Source organism: Canis lupus, chromosome 22 (assembly GCF_048164855.1).
Source record: "Canis lupus baileyi chromosome 22, mCanLup2.hap1, whole genome shotgun sequence".
Lineage (NCBI taxonomy): Eukaryota > Metazoa > Chordata > Mammalia > Carnivora > Canidae > Canis > Canis lupus.
In genome coordinates this window covers 50,178,435-50,198,471 of record NC_132859.1, presented here as the reverse complement: position 1 = coordinate 50,198,471, position 20,037 = coordinate 50,178,435, and the positions used below count along the sequence as shown (strand labels likewise).

The following is a 20,037-nucleotide window of genomic DNA, read 5'->3' as shown; positions in this document are numbered from 1 at the left end:
TCTCCTATGTCTCTGCCTCTCTCTCTCTCTGTGTGTGTGTGCGTGTGTGTGTGTGTCTCTCATGGAAAAATAAATCTTTTTTTTAAAAGAATAAAATCTTGCTGTTGAAGACCACATACATGGGGAATATGCTAAGTGACATAAGTCAGACAGAGAAAGACAAATACCATATGATCTTATTTATATGTGGAATATAAAACAACAACAAAAATCAAAACATAGATATAGAGAACATATTGGTGGTTGCCAGAGGTGGGGAGGTAGTGGGGAGGGTAGGCAAAATGGGTTAAGACAGTCAAAAAGTACAAAATTTCAGCTGTAAATTAAATAAGCCATGGGAGTGTAATATACAGCATGGTGATTATAGTTAATAATACTGTGTTATACATTTGAAAGTTGCTAAGAGAGTAGAGCTTTTCTTTGTAACTAAGTATGGAGACTAATGTTAAGTAGTCTTTTTTTTATTTAAAGAAAATTGGTTACAGGGCATTGGAAGGACTGGAAAAACAATAAGGAAAGAAAGTGATACCCTGAGATCAGAAACTACTTGTGCCTTTGGGCTGGAACCCATGAATTGCTGCTATGCTAGGAAGATGCTGAGCATCGTAGACCAGGTCTGGAACTGCAGAAAAGAGCTACTGGGGCTCCAGTGCAGATTCTGGAATCAGGAAATTACTTGAACATAGAGACACCTATCCTGTATTTTGTTCTGTGCTGTTCATTACAGATTCTCTGATGCTCAAGAGGCTTGAGGCTAAGGCATTGGGACCAGCACTGAAAAAGCTGCTTCCCTTGCTGTTATTGACCATGGCGTGACATCATCATTCTTCAGAGTGACTGGGATCTTGGACCCAAGGCCTGGAGGGAGTCAGCTTTTCTGCTGAAAGGTGAACACAGTTTTCTAGATGGCTCTGAGGCCAGTTCAGTATAGCTGCATGAAAAAGAATAGGAACACCTATTCTTTCTCTTTAAAAACATTCTTTAGAAGAACAGTATAAAAGTATGATCCTATGTACAAAATTGGCTCTTTGTATGCCAAAAAGAAAATATGTTTAGCCAGACAAGATGCTTGGCTTTGTTACCCCAAACCAGCTTCCAGTCTTGAGGAGAATGTGTTTCAAAAGTATGTCTCTCTTCTTAGAACCAGATGAAGTACAGAAAAACAGAAACACTACCTAAAATGTTTTTTATATAGAAGTACACATTAAGTCCTTTTTTGTAATTTTATTTATACTTACACTTGGAAACTATTAAAAAGCACAGGGAAAAACAAATTATCATAAATGATTTTTGGTGTGTATATCCTTCCATCTTTTTCTGACATATAGAGAAAACATCTATAGATTTCTTTTTCAAAAATATTTTACAAATAAAAATGAATTGTTTCAATTATTTTATAAATCTTTTTCTGCTTAACAAAATGTCATTAAATCAATCTCTACAATGTAATTTTTCTTTAAAAAGAAAATATTTTATTTATTTATTCGAGATACAGAGAAAGCACAACCAGGGTGGGGGATAGGGGCAGAGGGAGAGGGAAAAGCAGACTTCCCACTGAGCAGGGAGCCTGATGTGGGGCTCGATCCCAATTGGTGGGATCATGACCTGAGCCAAAGACAGACGCTTAACTGACTGAACCACCCAGGTGCCCCATACAACATAAGTTTTCAATGGCTTTTTGTAGTCTATATACAAATTCTGTCAATTTGTACCATAGTTTATTTAATCTACTTTATAGGCCAAATATTTAAATTATTTCCTGTTTTTTATTAATGCTATGATAAGTACAGACAATTTTTTTTTTTACAAAACTTCGAATATTTTTATAGGATAGATTCCCAGAGATAGAAATGCTGAGTCAAAGGGTATGAATGATTTTAAGACATTTGACACACAGTGTCAAGAATCTTCTGGAACCTTGTGAGGTTCTATCACTTAAGCAAAAAAACAAACATTCAATAACAATAGAATACACACAAAGGCCATGGAAAACACAGTTTTCATTTGTCCAAACAATTGGAAAAGTTAAATGCTATATTTCACTGATTTAAAGATGTATCTTTTTTATGTTCATATTTTAATACCTCTGAAATCAGTGGAGTTGAGCATACATGTGCTTGTCTATAGTGGTTATTCTTGTGTAATTACTAATAGTGTTGCCATTCCTTCTTAAGGGTTCTAGTTCAGGTGGTAAATAATATGATCACCTTAGTTATCTGCTAACCTTACAGAGTGGCCAGTTCTGAGTTTGGACTATGGAAGCCATTTGGAAGGAATCCTAATCCTGACCTACAGGACAAGGGATGGCTAACCTGGGGCTAGAAGGATGTGAAGGGGCTACTCTGGGGGAGTTCAAGGTAAGGAGAAAGGTCAGGTCCAGCAGAGGATCTACCCAGGCAAAGGCCTAGAGGTGGCTGAGATACCCAGGTACTGAGGCATGCAGTTGAAGTGACTGCGTTAGAGTAGGACAGTATTTTTGGCCACGGGTCCACCTTTATGCACCAATAATCTACATAGATTTGAATTTGGATTTTATGACTCTTCTGACCTAACTAGGATCAAGATTATTCACATACATAGTACACAGTGAAGGAGACACTGCAATGAACTGGTAAGTATAGATGGCTCACAAGGCTGGCAGCAATCTCCTTCAAGCCAGTATGTTGTATACAACCCCTAAAGAGAAAACCAAGTACCACTCCTCTCTATCTGCTGGGATACCTCTCAGTTTTCTGAATGGTCACAGACCAGCAGCCCTGGGAGAAATTTTAAATTCTTGAGTAAACCTCATTAAAGAAGCATGATGGAGATGTTATTTATCAATCCCAAAGGTATTCTATGTCTTTGATTTTTCTAGGATTTCTTTCATAGAGCAGGGTAGCATATCCAACACAGTGGAATGCTCATTTGCCTTCAACTCATCATGAATCTGGCACTGTTCCCAGTTCCTCCACTGATTAAGTAAATAGTTGGATTAAGTGGCTTGAACTTTTTCTGTCAGTAAAACAGGTGCAGCTCAAATTATATCCACATCACTGGCAAATAAATGAAAGATATTACCCAGGAACACAAAAAATTAACCATTCCTTATATTTGAATTCCAACTGTGCTATATTGTGCAGGAGGATCACTGACCTGGTTCTTCTGTGCTCCTGCTCATTGTACCACCTCACACAGGCATCTGCACAGATGGAGGACCTGGAGGCAAGGTCTGGCTCTTTCACTGCCCGGGTGCATGGCCTTGAGTAGATCTTGTAGCTTCTCCAAAGCTGTTTCCTCATCAGTAAAACAGGAATAATAGTAGTGAGGCAGACACTGCTCCTCGTCTACTTCCACAACCTCTCCATTCTTACCAATGGAAGCCTAGTCTTATTTGGAAAGACAATGTCCCAAATTAAGTGCTCCCCTGCCCAGGCTCCCTTCACCCAGGGGTGACCATATTGCTAGTTCCTACTAATGAGAGGTGGCCAGAAGCCTGCTGGGGTGGCTTCAAGAAGAGCTATTGCTTTCCTTATAAATAGGGCCAGACTCAGCTGGCACATGCCTTTTACTCTCTGCCCTTCCCTTTCTTCTTGCCTGGGACATAAATGCTATTCTTGAAGGAGGGGCAGCCATCTTGTGACAATGAAGTTGGAAGGCACATGCTCAGGAATGGTAGTGGAGCAGGTTCTTGAGTTCCTGATAATTAACTCCTCAAGCAGCTGTACCAGCCTTGTCTGGACTTTGTGTCACATGAGGGAAATAAAACTCTTACTTTGGCCAAACCACTTTACTTAGGTGTCCCTGAGCTATACAGATGCCTACCTCACAACTTGGCTGTGAAGACGAAATGAGACAAGGATAGAAATTGCCCATTTCACTGTCAGGGTGACTACCTGCAGGGAGATGTTCTAGTTTACCTTTGAGAGACTGGCAGATAAATGGCACAGATTGTACTGGAACCCAAAGGGCAACTCATTTCCAGCTCAGAGTAAAATCTTCATTGGAAAACTCTGATCTCCTACTTGCTGGTCCTCTGAGCCTCTAACTTCCTCTCCTTGCTTCCCCACATGCTGCACTGGCCCTACATTGAAATAAATGTATGATTCTGGAAAAAAAAATAAGACAATTAGGAGGAGAACTTGAATAGAGTGTGAATGAGGTAGGAGTTGGTTTGGGAGTCATCTGAAGCTGTGTCCCATGAGGGCACCTGTTCAGAGGTACAGACTGTAAGGAGTACTTAAATGCACCCTAGAGAGTATGCTGTCCATTGACTCAGGCTTCTAGACAGGGCATCCTGTGTGCCACTGGAAAATGCAAATTAGGCATCTTTTTGGAGGGAAAAAAGATAAATGTCTTCGCATGGAAATAAGATACCCTAACTCCAATCTATCTCTGTCGAGGCTTATTACAATTGACAAAGAGAAATTGGCTTCATTCCTACCAAGGAGGACTGGACCTGGATGAAAATATGTGACGAAGACCAGCTGTGCCCTGTCCATGAGTCTCTCTCATTGACTTGTGAGAGGTGGACACAGTAGGGGAAGCCTCATCAGCTGGCCATCGCTGAATTTAGCAGCTAATGTTGCTGAAATTTTGAAACAGAAAAGTGTATAACAGAAGGAATGGTTTATGATCTAAATAGTTAAAACATTTAAAACACTGCCCAGTTTTTCTGATCCAGAAAACTGCATATAACAAATACGTGTACACACAGTCTTTGATTTATGATGGTTCAACTTAGAATTTTTCAACTTTACGATGGTGTGAAAGTGATATGCATTCCGAAGAAACGATCCTTTGAATTTTGAATTTGGATCTTTCCACAGGCTAGCAATATGCACCATCCTCTCATAATGCTGAACAGCAGCAGCAAGCGCAGCACTGAGGTCATTCATGCCATCAGGAAGGTCAACAACCCATATGCTTACAGCCATTCTGTTTGTCACTTTCAGTACAGTATTCTATGAAATAGTCAACACTTTATTATAAAATAGGCTCTATGTTAGAGGATTTTCTGCACCCGTAGCTATTGTAAGTATTCTGAGCATATTTAAGGTGAGCTAGGCTAAGCTATGATGTTTGGTAGGTTTGGGGTATTAAATGCATTTTTGACCTGATATTTTCAACTTATGACTGGTTTATTGGGATGTAACCCCATTGCAAGTAGAGGAAGGTCTGCAATTACTTTTATTTCAAACAGAAGAATATAAAAGTTTTTAAAGAGAAATTTAGTTTTGGGCATGTGGATGGCTCAGTCGGTTGAACAGCTGACTCTTGATTTCGGCTCAGGTCATAATCTAGCATACTGAGATGGAGACCTGCATTGGGCTCCATGTTCAGTGAGGAGTCTGTTGGAGGATTGTCTCCCTCCTTTCCCTCTGCCCTCAATCTCTCTCTCTCTAATAAATAAAGAAATCTTAAAAAGAGAGAAAGAAAATTAGTTTCTCAGAGTCCAAATTAAACGTTGATCAGATATTTTTAAAAATATTATTTGACATAATGCCAAAATAATAGCTGAAATGTGTGGAAAGAACACACAGGGGCACAATGATAACAGCTGGCATGGACCAGGGCTTGTGGGGCACTCTGCACTGTTCTAAGCAATTTACATGGGTTAACTCATTTAAGCCTTGCAACAGTTTATGAGGTACAATTATAATTCATATTTTACAGATGAAGTATACAGCTAATAATAAACATTTTGGCCTTTCGATTTTAAATGTAATCCTTAATAAGTACACAGTAAAACAAAGCTAAAAATGCCCGCCTATGGCCTAATTAACAAACATTTTCACTGTCTATTTTATTTTTATTTATTTTCTCCCCTTTAACCTAGAGTGTATTTCTTCTGCTTTAATAAAGCTCACAAGTAGCATTAGAGAGAGCAAGTAACAACTTGGTCACGGAGAAAATGAGGTAGGAAGCAATAGCAACTTTCCTTGGCTCTTGGGGGATTAATTGTCATGGATATTTAATTTAGGATTAATAATTGTTTTAACCAAGCCATTTAAAAATGTGCCAAACCAGCAAGGAAGAGGGAAATGAATTCGTGATCTGAAATTTGGGGAATAAAGCTTTTCTCATTAGCAAACAGCTTTCTCTTTGTAATGTGAATAAATCTAATGAGGGTCAATTATACGTTTTATTAAATTTTACAAAACCAGTGTTACTGGATCCCCCTCTGGTCCACGCTCCGCTCCCCCTGCTTTGCCTCCTGCATTTTTATTCTAATTGCTTAGGATTCTTCTGTTGGAATATCAGTGCCATTCATTTCTGATCTTTATTTCCCACTAACCTCGTGTTTTGGAGATCTCTTGGATATGATTGTCTGGAAAATCCAGGCCAAAAGCAAATCCTAGTGGTAGCTAATATGGTCTTAAGAAAAAAGCCCCTGAGTCATTTGAGGGTAGGGTAGGGAGTAGGAAGGACAGATGAGCAAGAGGGAGAATTATAAAGGCTGGGTATTCACATCAGCAAACTCTAGCTCCCTTTACCCATTCAGCCAACAGACTCTGAGCATGTTACACATTGAGCACAGCACAGCCACAAGAGAAGGGGACACAGTCCTCACCCTCCTGAAACTCAGTCTCACAGGAATTCATGGCAGGTTGATTGCCTTCAATGAAGAAGGATCTAGTAGTGATGATATATTGCCTGACTAAGCCAATCGAAGCCTCCCCTAGTTGGGTGAACTGGAGAATAGGTTAAAGGTGATCAGCAGTGACACAACCACCACATAATTTTGCCTTTTTCTTAGAAGATCTAGATTTAAAAAAATTAAAAAAATTAAAATAAAAAATAAAAAATAAAATAAAAGAAGATCTAGATAATTTTCAATGATGTTTTCTTTTGGTGGTGGGTATCTGACTTTGTCAGACCCAATACCTACACTGCCAGAGCTTCCACCACCGCTCACTTTGCTGTTGGAAATCCTGAGTCTCACTTTTGCCAAGTGAGGTACTCAGGGATCTGCACAAATTCCTTCTCCTGAATACTGTTATCTTAATTTCCATTCAGAAGGGGAGAAAACGTTGAACATGCCACTCTGTTTGGCTCCAAAAAATAGAATTAAAGGTGCCACTACATAATTTGCTTGCACTTCCACAATTATTCACCTTATTGTCTTATTAAGTGACTCTCTCTTTTGCCGGATATAATTTGAAGCATCTCAGACCCCCAGACTTCATAAATATTCTTTAGAAAGAAGCCACTGGCCCCAGTCAAGGGATTAAGTACCTTGAGCGCAATTTGGTTATTCTGAAATTCCTTTAGCATCTTTTCAATCCAGCCAATGTTTCCATCATCTCTGCTGCAATGATTTTCTTCACTATTCTGATCTTTCCTTGTATTTTGTTCTTTGGTAAATAAAAGAAAATCCTTATATCCCCTATTAGAGTTTCAATCCTGGTGTCTTTTTCCCTTCTGGAGAGTTCCTTTAGATGGACTGTGGACTAATCTGAAACAGGGATTAAAACAAAACAAAACACAGAGTATCATGCATAGGCAAAGGCCCCGGTGAGCACAAAATTGAGATCAGTAATGCCATTCTCAGCCCTTCTTCCATGCTCATGTCTCAGCTCCCCAAAACCTTTCCTGGCACCAGTATGCATTCTCTAGGATTCCCTCAGCAGTGTGGACAGATGCATTTTTGCTTCCTCGATTATGGGTCTCCATTCCTCTCAGTGACTTGGGTGGAAAAGAGCCAGATGCAGGCCCTCCTTGGTGATGAGGCACTCCATGCAGTACTTGGAAGGTAGCAGTGGAATATTGATGATTCCAGTTCCTACCAGCATCACTGCAGGAGGCTGGCCTGCCAGACTAAAAGCACTAGACTGGAAGTCAGTGGCTGGGCTTATGAAAGGAACAGGCCTTTTGCTTTTATTTCAGTGGCCGATGTGTTCTTAGCCTTTGTCTGTCCTCATCATGACTATTCTTGATGTCATAACTTTCCACTTCTTCTTCTGATTAACATCATTTTACCTGGGCATATTGAGGTGCTCAAAAATAATGGCAATGAATTATAACTTTAAACTTCAGCAGAGCAAGACTCAGATTTGTTTGATGGTTTGGGAATCAGCTCTGACTCGTGGTAGCAGGTGTGTCCTTGGGCCTTGCATCTGGCCCCCCCAAACCTCACGTGCAGTTACAGCCCTGGTGAGTTGTGAGTCCCCTTGCTCCTTTGGCCTACAGCATCCCTCCACAAGCTGTGTGCTCTCCACTTCCTTCTCTGGGGCTTCCCTTCCCTAAGATAAGGACCCATGCGTGGTATGTAAACAAGTTGTACCAGGTCTGGCTTGCTGAGGAGTGATCTCGGCATCAACCTCTGAGGTTATGGAGGCAGGTAGGGCAGAGGAAGAAATCAGCCATGATGTGGTCTCCAAGAGACCCTGAGCTGAACCTTCAGCGTGCTCTGAAGCTGTGATAGCCCTACAAGGTTGCCCAATATAGGGGGCTGGGACAGGCTTCTGTGTCCCAGCATTGACAGACTGTGGGCTCCCCCAGAAGGAAGAATGTCCTTGGATGAGGAAGTTTTCCTCTCTGGAGTTATCCCCAGGAATTCTGATAGCTGATGGCCATCTTTAGGCAGCACACCAGCACTGGGGGAATAAGCCTTCCTCTCTGCTGGGGAATCTGGGGGCATCTCAGCACCCACCATGCACAGCCCAAACACGCAGGAGAATCAATCCATGGAGGCTAGAAGCTAATGCATAAATGGAGACCCACAGAGGACAGTTCTGAGAAGCATCCTCTAAGCCCCCAAGAGTATCTCCTGGGGTCTTTAACTCCAGTCGCTCATAATGATGACCTCAATACGACAATTTTCTAGTGGTTTTTCCTTTCACACTGTCCCACTCTCCTTCACTCCTAATTTTTGGAATCACCTCCCAGAGAAATCAGCTGCACCCAAGTCCTTATTTCAGAGTCTACTTTTGGAGTGGGGAGGACCCAGGCTATAACACAGGTTCAGGATGATGTCAATAAAGACTTAGTAATAATGGTGCTTATAGTGTATGACTTTGTGAAAATGCCAAGCTGGGATCTGTCATCAGAGCAATGATTATCAACCATTCTGTTTCTCCAAACTTTCCAAAAAGCTAAAAAGGAAATGGTGATGAGAAGAGGCCAGGAATGACATTGTGAACAAGAATTAAAAGTTGAGGGGCACCTGGGTGGCTCAATCGGTTAAGTATCTGCCTTTGGCTCAGGTCATGATCCCAGGATCCTGGATCCAATCCTGCATCAGGCTCTCTGCTCAGCGGAGAGTCTGCTTCTTCTTCTTCTCCCTCTGCCCCTCCCCACTGCTCATGCTCTCTTGAGCACTCTCTCTTAAATAAATAAATAAAATATTTTTTCAAAAAATTACAAGTTAAAGACAAATTGAACTTCATGAATATTTTGAAATTGTGTACAATGAAAGACATAATCAACAGAGCAAAAGGGCAATGCACAGAATAGGCAGAGATACTTGTCAATCATACCTCTGATAAGGGAGTAATATCCAGAATATATAGAATTCCTAAAACTTAACAACAAGAAAACCAAAGAACTTAATTAAAGGTGGGCAAGAGACTTATTCAGACATTTTACCAAAGAAGATGTATGAATAAACATCAACCACATGAAAAGATGCTCAACATCACTGATAATTAGGGAAATGCAAATCAAAACTATAATAAAATAACCCCCTAACACCATCAGGATGGCTACCATCAAGACGTTAGAAAACAACAACTGTTGGCCAGGATGTGGAGGAAAGGGGATCCTTGTACACTGCTGGTGGGAAGGTAATGGCATAGCTGCTGTGGAAAACAGTGTAGAGGTTCCTCAAAAAATTAAAAATAGAACTACCCTATGACCCAGCAATCCCACTTCTGAGCATGTATCCAAAAAAATTGAAAGCCTAGTGTATAAATGTCAAAAAGATATTTGCATATTCATGTTTGTAGCAGCGTTATTCACAATAGCCAAAAGGTAGAAACAGCCCAAATGTCCATTGATGGAAGAACAAATAAACAAAACATGGTATATACACACAATGGAATATTATTCAGCCTTAAAAAGAAAGGACATTCTGGAATATGCCACAGTATGGATGAATCTTATGGACATCATAATAAGTGAAATAAGCTAGTCATAAGAAGACAAATATTATTTGGTTCCACTTTATAAAGTGCTTAGAGTAGTCAAAATCATAGTGACAGAAAGTAGAATGGTGGTTGCAAGGGGCTGGGAGAGGAGGGGAATGGAGTGTTACTGTTTAATGGGTACAGAGTCTTGGTTTCATAAAATGAAAAAAGTTACGGAGATGGATGGTGGTGGTGGTTACACAACAATATCTAATACTACTGAACTTGGACGTAGTCAAATATTAAGATGGTAAAGTTTATGTTATGTGTATTTCACCACAACAAAAGAATTGGGAAAAAAATTAAGAGTTGAGAAACCAGAGGAGGCAGAGGAAGTGAAAATCCAAAATTGGCTCAGGTTCAAATTGCATCCTACTTATTAGGATTCCTCATGGGCAGCTAATCTCTGTGAGCCTCAAAGGCACCACATCTGTAAAGTGGGAGCAATGACAGAGACCCCCTGATAGTGTTGCTTGAGGGTCATGTGAGTGAATAGTCTACCTCCCACTGTGCTTCCTATGGTTTGCCACTTTCAAGCCATGAGATTCTGGGCAAGCCTTTCACCTCTGTGAACCTCAGTTTTCTTACCTGCAAAGTGGAGCTAGTAGAGAGTATTTCTGTAACCTGAGCATTCATTGAGCCCTCAGAGAAATAGGGTTTCATGGTAAGCAGAAGTGAACATACGGATCAAAAAGCCACTTCTCAGTGATCAGCTATGAAAGCGGTTCCTGTCAAAATGTTCATGTCCACACTTGCAATGTAAATACAATGCAGGGCAATTGCAAAGAGAAATCCTGACACCTGTGAATATGTAGGTTTTCACAAAGCTGATAAATGTGAAGTTGGAGAATCACTAGAGTCACATGCAAGCTCAGCAAAACCAAAACATCTTGCAGAGTTAAACCAGTTAAAAAACGAGAGAAAGAATGATGACACTGGGTGTTGGCAAATTGAATTTAAATAAAAAAAAAAAAAGAAATGAATGATGACAAGCTCTGAAGAAAAACCTAGCACTCGATTCATCCTTTGTTCTGTCTTTTTTTTTATTTTCATTTTTATTGAAGTTCAAGTTGCCACCATATAGCATAACACCCAAGTGCTCATTCCACATCCTTAGTTCTTCCTAAGAACTGGTCATCATTTGTTCATTTGTTCATCCAACAAATATTTATTGCATGGTTTCCAGCTCTGGGCAATACAGCAGACCAGTGTTGCATTAAAAATACAATTTTATAAAGTATGAGGTAAAGCATATTCTTGAAACGTTGTGTTTCACTTTTGAAGTTTAAAAAGATGCTGTTCTAATTTTTTTCACTACTCGAAATGACATTTTAGTTCCTACTTTAAGTAAGCTTACTTAAAAAGCCCTTAAAAAGGGCTTAAAGAGGGCTTTTTGAGATGCAGGTTACCCTGCTTCTGTTCTTTATAACTCTGAGTGTTTTACAGAATCAGATGACATTAGGTACCTGTTAACACTTCATGTTTTCTAACTGACATGACACGGAAAAGTGGCTTCCCCTGGGGACTTGGTTCTGTAGTATGGTGTGGCTTAGAGAAAAGAGCCCCTCCCCTGCCTTAAACTATTATTTCTATTATTTTAGGTGTAGAAAGATCTGAAGTTACAGCATATCAGCATCATTGCTCTGTAGGAACCACCACTCCTGTTATATTGATTTATTTTCCTTTTTATCCCTTATCACCTCTTCTATTCCCTTCTTTCCCTAGACATCCACTTCAATGTGTTTGATAAAAGCCCCTGGATAAGTTGTTTCTTTGTAGAACATAGTGTTATTTTGTGTTTTAATTTGCGTATATGGCATTGGAACTTGCTCTGTTTCTTTCTTTTTTCACTCAACTCTGTGTCTTAAGGTATGTCCACACGGCTGTACAGCTAGTGTGTTGGTAACTGCTGTAGAGCATATCCTCTGGTGTGTCCATAATACATTGTTATCCGTTGTGTTCAAGGACAGGTCCCTGCATTGCTTCCAGCTCTATAACACAGATGTGAATATCCTTATAAACGTCCACTTACAATCCACATATGATCAGGTCTTTAGGATATTATTTAGGAGAGAAGCCATGGGTCCTAGGGCATATGCCAGATAGGTTACCTGCATGACCATCTCAGTCTCCCCTTCCACTAGCAGCACACAAAATTTTCTGTTTTCTCACAATATCATCAACCCTCATTGTTAATTACTTTTCTATTTTTCCTCTATTCTTTTGGGTGTAATATGTTGTGTCCACTGTTTTAATTGCATTTATCTGATTGCATTAATATGAGTTTGAGAAACTCACCTGTGAATGGACTATACATATCTTTTGCCTGTTCTTGAATAAATAATTCTTTCTCTTTTTAAATCATTGTGACTATATTTTTCCAAATTAATACCTGTTTATATTGGTTTACCAAACAGAAATATTTTCACTTAATACAATTAGATCTATTGTTCTTTGTTTGCCTTACAGTTGTCCATCTCTTGGTTATGAAGATCTTCTCATACATTTTCCCTTATTAGTTTTATCATCCTTCCTTTCACATTTAAAACTTTAGTCAATCTGGAGTCTTCCATTTCAGGGTATGAGGAAAGGCTGTAGTCTGACTGCCTTGCATATACTTTATTTATTTATTCTTAAAGACTTAATTTATTTATTCATGAGAGACACAGAGAGAGAGAGAGGCAGAGACATAGGCTGAGGAAGAAGCAGGCTTCATGCAGGGACCCCGATGTGGGACTCAATCCTGGGACTGGGATCCCTGGGTGGCGCAGCGGTTTGGCGCCTGCCTTTGGCCCAGGGCGTGATCCTGGAGACCCGGGATCGAATCCCACGTCGGGCTCCCGGTGCATGGAGCCTGCTTCTCGCTCTGCCTCTCTCTCTCTCTCTCTCTCTGTGACTATCATGAATAAATAAATAAAATCTTTAAAAAAAAAAAAATCCTGGGACTGAGGCGTTCTTGCACATACTTTATTACTGGATTTTAAACTCCAGTTTCTTATCACAATGAACTAAATGATCCATCCTTACACTATGGTTTTGTGATACCACCTTCATCATTGTACCAATTTACCATATAAAGAAATCCCTAGGGGAGCCTGGGTAGCTCAGCTGGTTAAGAATCTGCCTTCAGCTCAGGTCATGATCTCAGAGTCCTGGGATGGAGCCCAACATTGGGCTTCTTGGTCAGTGGGGTGTCTGCTTCTCCTTCTTTCTCTGCCCCTCCCTCCTGTTCATGCTCTCTCTCTCTCTCTCTCAAATAAATAAATAAAATCTCAAAAAAAAAAAAAAGGATGACTCTAGTTCTATGCCTTCTACTTGTTCTTTTGGTCTATTGTATGTTTTTGACCTCTCGTATTTCATCTTTAAAAAATCTTTGGGGTTGCATATTCTGTTTCTTAATATAATATTTTGTGTAACATAAAAATCATATTTTAAAAGCCATATATTTAAGTTCCAAGGCAATTTAACTTATACATAAAGAGCATGGTCTCTGCGGTCATACAGAACACAGTTCCAATCCTGCCTCTACGACTCAACCTCCATGTGACATTGTTTTAGCAATTTCCTATTGCTGCCATAACAAATTACCACAAGCTTAGTAGCTTAAAGCAACACAAATTCATTATGTTACAGTGCTGGAGGTCATATGTCTAAAATCGGTTGACAGGATGGTATTCTCCCTGGCGGCTCTAGGGAAGAATCCATTTTCTTGCCTTTCTAGCTTCTAAAGGCCACCTGTATACTCCTTGACTCATGGCCTTACATTATTCTGGCCTCTGCTTCACTTGTCACATCTCCTTTTCTCACTCTCCTGCCTCTTTTCCTTATAAGAACTATCAGGATAATCCAGGATAATCTCCCCTTTCTAGGTCCTCAACTTAATCATACCTGCCATGTCCCTTTTACCTTTCAGGGTATCCATTCACAGGTTCTGGGGATTAGGACAGGAAGATCTTTGGGGGGCCCAGTATACTGCCTGTCATATCTTAGGTAACGTAACCTCCTTGAGTGTCAGTTTCCTTATCTCTAAAATAGGAATGCAATGGTAAGTCAATAGTGTTTGCTTGGCACAGTGCTGGGAACATAGTGGGTGCTTAATAAATGGTAACTGTTTTTATCCTCATTATGGTCCAGCGCACCATGTCCTGCAGTTGGAGAAATTCCGAGTAGATGCGGCATTTGTAAAAGAAATGTTGAATTACTGAAAATAGTCGTAACAGATCATTTTATTAGTATTTCAGTATTAAACCAAGTGTCCTATCAAAGCCCAGGGTTTGTCTGGTTGTTATTCTAATTGTCATCCCAGTAAGTAGAGTCATAGAGATTTACTATGTATTTGAAACACATGACCTCTGATGTTCCCTGAATTCTCTGAATTCATAGGAAACCAAGATTTTATCATCAACTCTCTTTTACTGGCATTGCATGGTTTCAGTAAAGAAAATCACAGAGGACTGAAAGAGTCTGGTGTTCATAAATCAAGGTCTGTGTGTGAGAGATCTCAGGGGACTTAATTTGGCAGAGAAGTTCCCTGAATCAAGGCATATTACAATTTGTGCCTAATGAGATTAAGTAGATCAAGAAAGAGGGAGATCGTGTCATCCTTTGCAAGGCTGTACATTTCCAGAGCTGAGGCCATCAACAGGAGGAGTTTGGATGTTAAGAGCAGGATGAGAGCACAATGAGGGGAGGAGGGAATGACCATGCACAGGCCATCACACAGCCAGCACCAAGAGCATTGCAGTCACAGAACATCTCATTCTAGTGTGAATCTCAAGATTTTGGAATTCCAAGAATTTTGTTTTTGTTAGATTGCCTGTGCTTGAATCTGATACTCACTAGCTGTGGCATTGGGTGATGTTCTTATCTCTCTGTGCCTCAGTGCCTTCTGTTCCCCAAATGGTGAGACTATCACCCACATCACTAGTACCTATATAGATTAAATGAGTTCATCTATTCAAAGTCCTCAGCCTCTCACTCGGCCACAGTTAGCTGTTAGTATTGCGGTGGTTGGTTGTTTCTAAAATGAACTGGTATTTTCCGAGGCTCTCAGGGTTTGAGTAGATTCATGCATCATCTTGTTCTTGAGTAGGGACAGATAATCTGGGCTCCCTGTCTAAAGCTGCTGCTTCCACTGTGGAAGTTACGGTAATCTAGAGGACAGCAAGAGATCGGGAAACAACAAGGCTACTACTTCCTCATGGTATTGTGATTGCAAAAGAGTCCAGGTTGTAGGTCTTTTAAAATGTGGAGCTCCACTAGTCCCTGCAGTCAAATTCACCTTGGACTCTGTAGATTTAGAGCGAACTTGGCAGACATGAAAGATTAACAGTGTATTAGTTGTGGTAGGCTCACTGCTGAAACAAACATTTCCATGGCTTAATACAATTGAAGGTTATTTCTTTGCTAAGTCAAGTCCAGAATGGGTGTTCCTGCTGGGTGGGAATCTCCCCTCCAGGTGATGATCAGGGAGGGACCCACGCTCATAACATCTGGAGCTCTGGAAACAATGCTATCACTTCTACTGCTGTTCATGGGCTGCAGCATTCTCAGGGATATTTATGAACTGCAAGGGAATCTGGGAAATACGGTCCCACTATCGTTTGCAAGGAGAAGAGGACGAGAGATTTGATGACTAACTACTTGGTTTTGCTGCAGGAAACGACATTTCTTTAGAAGACTGAATATAAACTCAGACCAAATATTATCTGCCATCTTCCTCTCAGGTAAGACCCCACCATCGTCATCACTCCTCAGATTCAGCGAACTTCTCAGCCAGGAATAACGAAAGTCTGCCATCCACCCAAGATCACATGTGCCCTTATGAACCACCAAAGATTTGGAATTAATGGAATCTTTTGTTTTTTGATGGCAGGGAGAATGGTGCAGTGAAGGGAAGAACAGGAAGCAGAGGATATTAAGGTAACAAAAATGGGAAGGTAAGAGGAATAAATGTTTTGAAATTTAAAGAATAATTCTTATAATGGAAGCATGTAAGCATACAGAAAAGTTGAAAAAAATAGCCATTTTTAAACATTTAAAGAGGTAAAATCACACTTCATTAAGGAATAAAAGGGAAATAACCATAATAATACCACCCTTAGTACAGTATATTCTTTCTAATCTTTTTTTTTTTTTCTTGACCATAAGTTTCCACACAGAACTGTAAAGAAGAGAAATGGTTATAATCAGAGTTTGGTGGTGTGTCCTTACAGTGGGGAACGATGGATTGTTCCATCTGGTTTTTCCCAGAATCCCCTATGTTCCTCACTCTGGGGGTATTTCACACTTTTCTAATTCTCCAGCAGAAATGAGTGGGGTGGGAGGTGAGGAGTGTGAAGAAAGAGGAAGCATAACCCCAATCAGTTATATGTTCAGTTTGTTAGCAGCTCTGGTGGAAAGATTCCATGCAGGAGCAAACAGAAGTGCTTTCTCAAAATGAAGTTAACAAGTGTCTCCAGCACATGCTGGGTGTTGAACCTGTACTGGTTGCTAGGCTAGTTTAGCTCTGGTGGTGAGGGCCAGCCAATCAGCTGCAAGATGGTGGGGGTGCATCCCTGCCCATGCTCCTCCTGTGGGGGATTACCTAGTCCCCCAGAGAGCCCCAGCAGATTGTGCCTTGGTTGCCCCCAGCTGCTCACCAGTGCACTCTTCACGCCGCTTCCTTCCCTGCCTTTTTTCTGGGGTGGCCAGAGAATGCACTAGCAGACTTGCCTCCAATCAGAGCGTACAGTTTCTAAGGCCGGCTGCTGTGCTGTGAAGCCCTGGCTGTGTTCGTGCAAGCCCTGCTTTGCATGGGCTGCTCCAGTCAATGACCATCATGAGGACTCCAAAGCAGGTCATTCCCAGGAGAACTGGGACTCCCCTGATGCTGGCTTTGCTACCCTTCCTAGCCTGGCAGGCAGTCAAAGGCTTTCCCTCTCAGATTCACCTTTGTCTGGCGGTGTGCCAATTCTCCTGGCCTCATCTGGCTCCGTCCCCATTGTGCCTCACATACATGTTTCCCCTAATAAAATCCTGCATGTTTCATCCCACCTTGGCACCTTCTCCTCAGAAAATCCAGACTAACACACTTTCCCCTCTTCCCTATTTATGTTTCCTAGAATCACCTTCTCAAAGAAACGACCTGCACTGGAATCTTGCTGTCAGCGTTTATTTCTAGGCTTCACCTGGGATGTCAACCAAGATGCCAGATGTGGATGGAAAGGGAACGTGATGGCCTGAATGATGGTATAGACTAAAATCAGAAGAATATCTGTGAAAACAACCACTTGTGCCCTACTTCCCTGGTCACTGGGCAAGGCATGTAAGGCTTCAAGGGGAACACAGAGGGCAGGACAGAAAAACTGCACACACCACTTGCACTCATCCCTCCTGGGGCTGAATCTGGTCACAGGGCCACACAGTGATCTGTGATGGGCCATGCAAGGGGGCCCTGCTGACAGTGTGGCTACTCCTCCTTACTCAGCCTTTCAAGATCTGTTCAAATCCCTGCAAGGTCAAGGTTCTGGAGCAGGACGTAGAGAGATAGAGTCCTTTGACAAGTCTGTGCCGATATAAATTAATCAAAATCGACCCAAATTTAACTTTATATCATAATTATTACTGTCTGCCCCCAGGCAAAGTAAAGTGTGTAAAACTCATCCCCTGGACATAGCCCACCCCTGGAACCATGGCCCCTTCTTTCCCTTCCAAATTCCCTCCAGAGTTCCAGCTGCCCAGAGCTGGAACTATTATGATTATGATGCCCACCCCCCTCGCCCCAGGCATTGACTCACCAACCCAAGTTCCTCTTCCTCGCCTTAAAACACACCTGTCCCATTCCCCAAGGCTCTGCACACTAACAATGTGACAGGTTAGTTTAACATAAAGACGTTCATGTTGGTTAAGGTTTAACCGTGGCAGCAACCAGGTGGACACACTGACATCTAACCAGAACCTGTTCACACCTTATCCAGAGGATGGAATGGTCATTTGCCTGGTGACTGCCACCGAATCTTAGATTCCACGTGACAATCACATATTACCTACCTTAGGCTTTTCTTCCAAAACAGATAGCAGAAGTCAGGCATCAGTGAGTTGCTCCACAGACGAATCTTACAACTCAGCAAGCAGAGATCCTTGTAAGCTCTGTGGTCTGTTTTCCTTCAGACCATGTTCTTTGGAATCCTTTTCTTGGTCATGTTCAGGAAAGAAGCAACTACGTTCCTTTATTCCACACTGAACTGTTGACAGTACCTGTCCCTAGGGAGTGAGCTTATAGACCAGGGGACAGTGAAAGGGTAATGCCAACCAAGGTATTCTATTTCTATAGAGTTTGAAGTTTTCATATCAAACATATCAAATTTTGGTAACTTTAAAAAATAATGTGGTTTATGATGAGCCATTTGCCTTACCCTGTGGTATGGACCAAGTATCTGTCCTATCTCTTCTTGGGAGTGTCTCTCCATCTTCGGTAACTGATCCCATCCCGAGGGCCTCCTTCTCTCTCGGGGATGCATTTGGATCCTTCCTGCTCTCTGCTTTCTCTAACATGATACGCACTGTCTGTCATCCTTAGTTTCTAACTGCCCCATAAGTCAGCTGTTCTGATTTATTCAAAGCCCTAATTTTAAGTAAAATGGGAATGGAGACCACATTTATTTATCTGCAGTGCCTCAGCTTAGTGCCTGATGTAGTTGATCCCAAACCCCCAATGTTCTTGAGTGATGGCTGAACCTTCATATTCAGGAACTCCTCATAACCACTGAGTTGTCTTAATAAGGCAGCCACTGGGGGGCAGGGATGGGGGTGTGGGTGGGGACAAGCCATCAATTCCTCTACAGGCTTCACCTGGGATGTCAACCAAGATGCCAGATGTGGATGGAAAGGGAACGTGATGGCCTGAATGATGGTATAGACTAAAATCAGAAGAATATCTGTGAAAACAACCACTTGTGCCCTACTTCCCTGGTCACTGGGCAAGGCATGTTAGGCTTCGAGGAGAAATTACTGACCAGAATCTCAGACTTCGGAATAGAAACTTCAGAAACTAAAAACAAAACACAGCCGAGTTTTGTGTTTGTGTTTTTGACAATAGTATTTGCTGGGCTGTGTCAGCCAAATGGACGCTCAGAAATGGCTTTCCTGATCTTTTATTAGTTCATATTATCTGGTATTTAACTCTTGAAGTGATTTTCACACCTCTGAGCCCCCAGTTACTTTTTGCCGACATTGCTGTGTGTTGTGAGAGACGGGACTGCCTCACGGCATGGCACCAGTAGACATATCGAAGTCCCACCTTGGTCCTGCGAGTCCTGGCTCTGTGACTCTAACTCACTGAGCCTCAGCATTCTTATCTGGTAAATGGGTATTAATAATGATAGCTTCCTGGGCAGCCCCGGTGGCGCAGTGGTTTAGTGCTGCCTGCAGCCTGGGGTATGATCCTGGAGACCCAGGATCGAGTCCCACGTTGGGCTCCCTGCATGGAACCTGCTTCTCCCTCTGCCTGTGTCTCTGCCTCTCTCTCTCTCTCTGAATAAATAAATGAAAATATTTAATAATGATAGCTTCCTCTAGGGTTGTTTTAGGAACTAAATGGCATAATCTGTCTTTTTAGAAATAATGGTATACCTAGGACACATAGTAAGTATTCATTAAGTGGTAACCACTGTTATCACCCCTTCTCTTCCTCCTCCTCCTCCTCATCAAAAGTTTATCAAAGAGGCCAGAAGGACCCAGGATGTAGGCTCAGAAAGTCTCTTTCAAGCCAAATAATAATAAAACTAGTAGAGTTCATTCTTCTAGGACCTCATGTTCTGTTCTTTGCAGAACTGGGAGGTTGGCAGACTAGAGCACAGGAGCGAGTAGGGTGAAGGCAGAGAGAAAATGAAGCCTGCTGATGGTAGGTTGGTAGTTCAGAAGCAGCAATGCCAGCAGAGGGGAAACA

General features: G+C 41.5%; 2 long non-coding RNA genes across 5 annotated transcripts in view; one reads left to right on the top strand and one right to left on the bottom strand.

Moving 5' to 3' along the window:
• The window catches only part of LOC140614331 (uncharacterized), a 29,125-nt gene that overhangs the window by 7,951 nt on the left and 1,137 nt on the right, over positions 1-20,037 (bottom strand). Inside the window, exons 3-6 of one of the 4 annotated variants that reach the window (XR_012015227.1) lie at positions 18,141-18,365; positions 7,219-7,438; positions 3,900-4,087; positions 3,136-3,368 (exon numbers count right to left, since the gene is read on the bottom strand). This is a non-coding gene — a long non-coding RNA (uncharacterized lncRNA). The remainder of the gene's footprint in view (positions 1-3,135; positions 3,369-3,899; positions 4,088-7,218; positions 7,439-18,140; positions 18,366-20,037) is intronic. The other 3 variants (XR_012015230.1, XR_012015228.1, XR_012015229.1) reach the window with 3 other exon arrangements.
• On the top strand, positions 732-18,879 carry LOC140614333 (uncharacterized). The gene is made up of 3 exons (XR_012015235.1): positions 732-887; positions 15,985-16,031; positions 17,213-18,879. It is a non-coding gene; the product is annotated as an uncharacterized lncRNA (long non-coding RNA).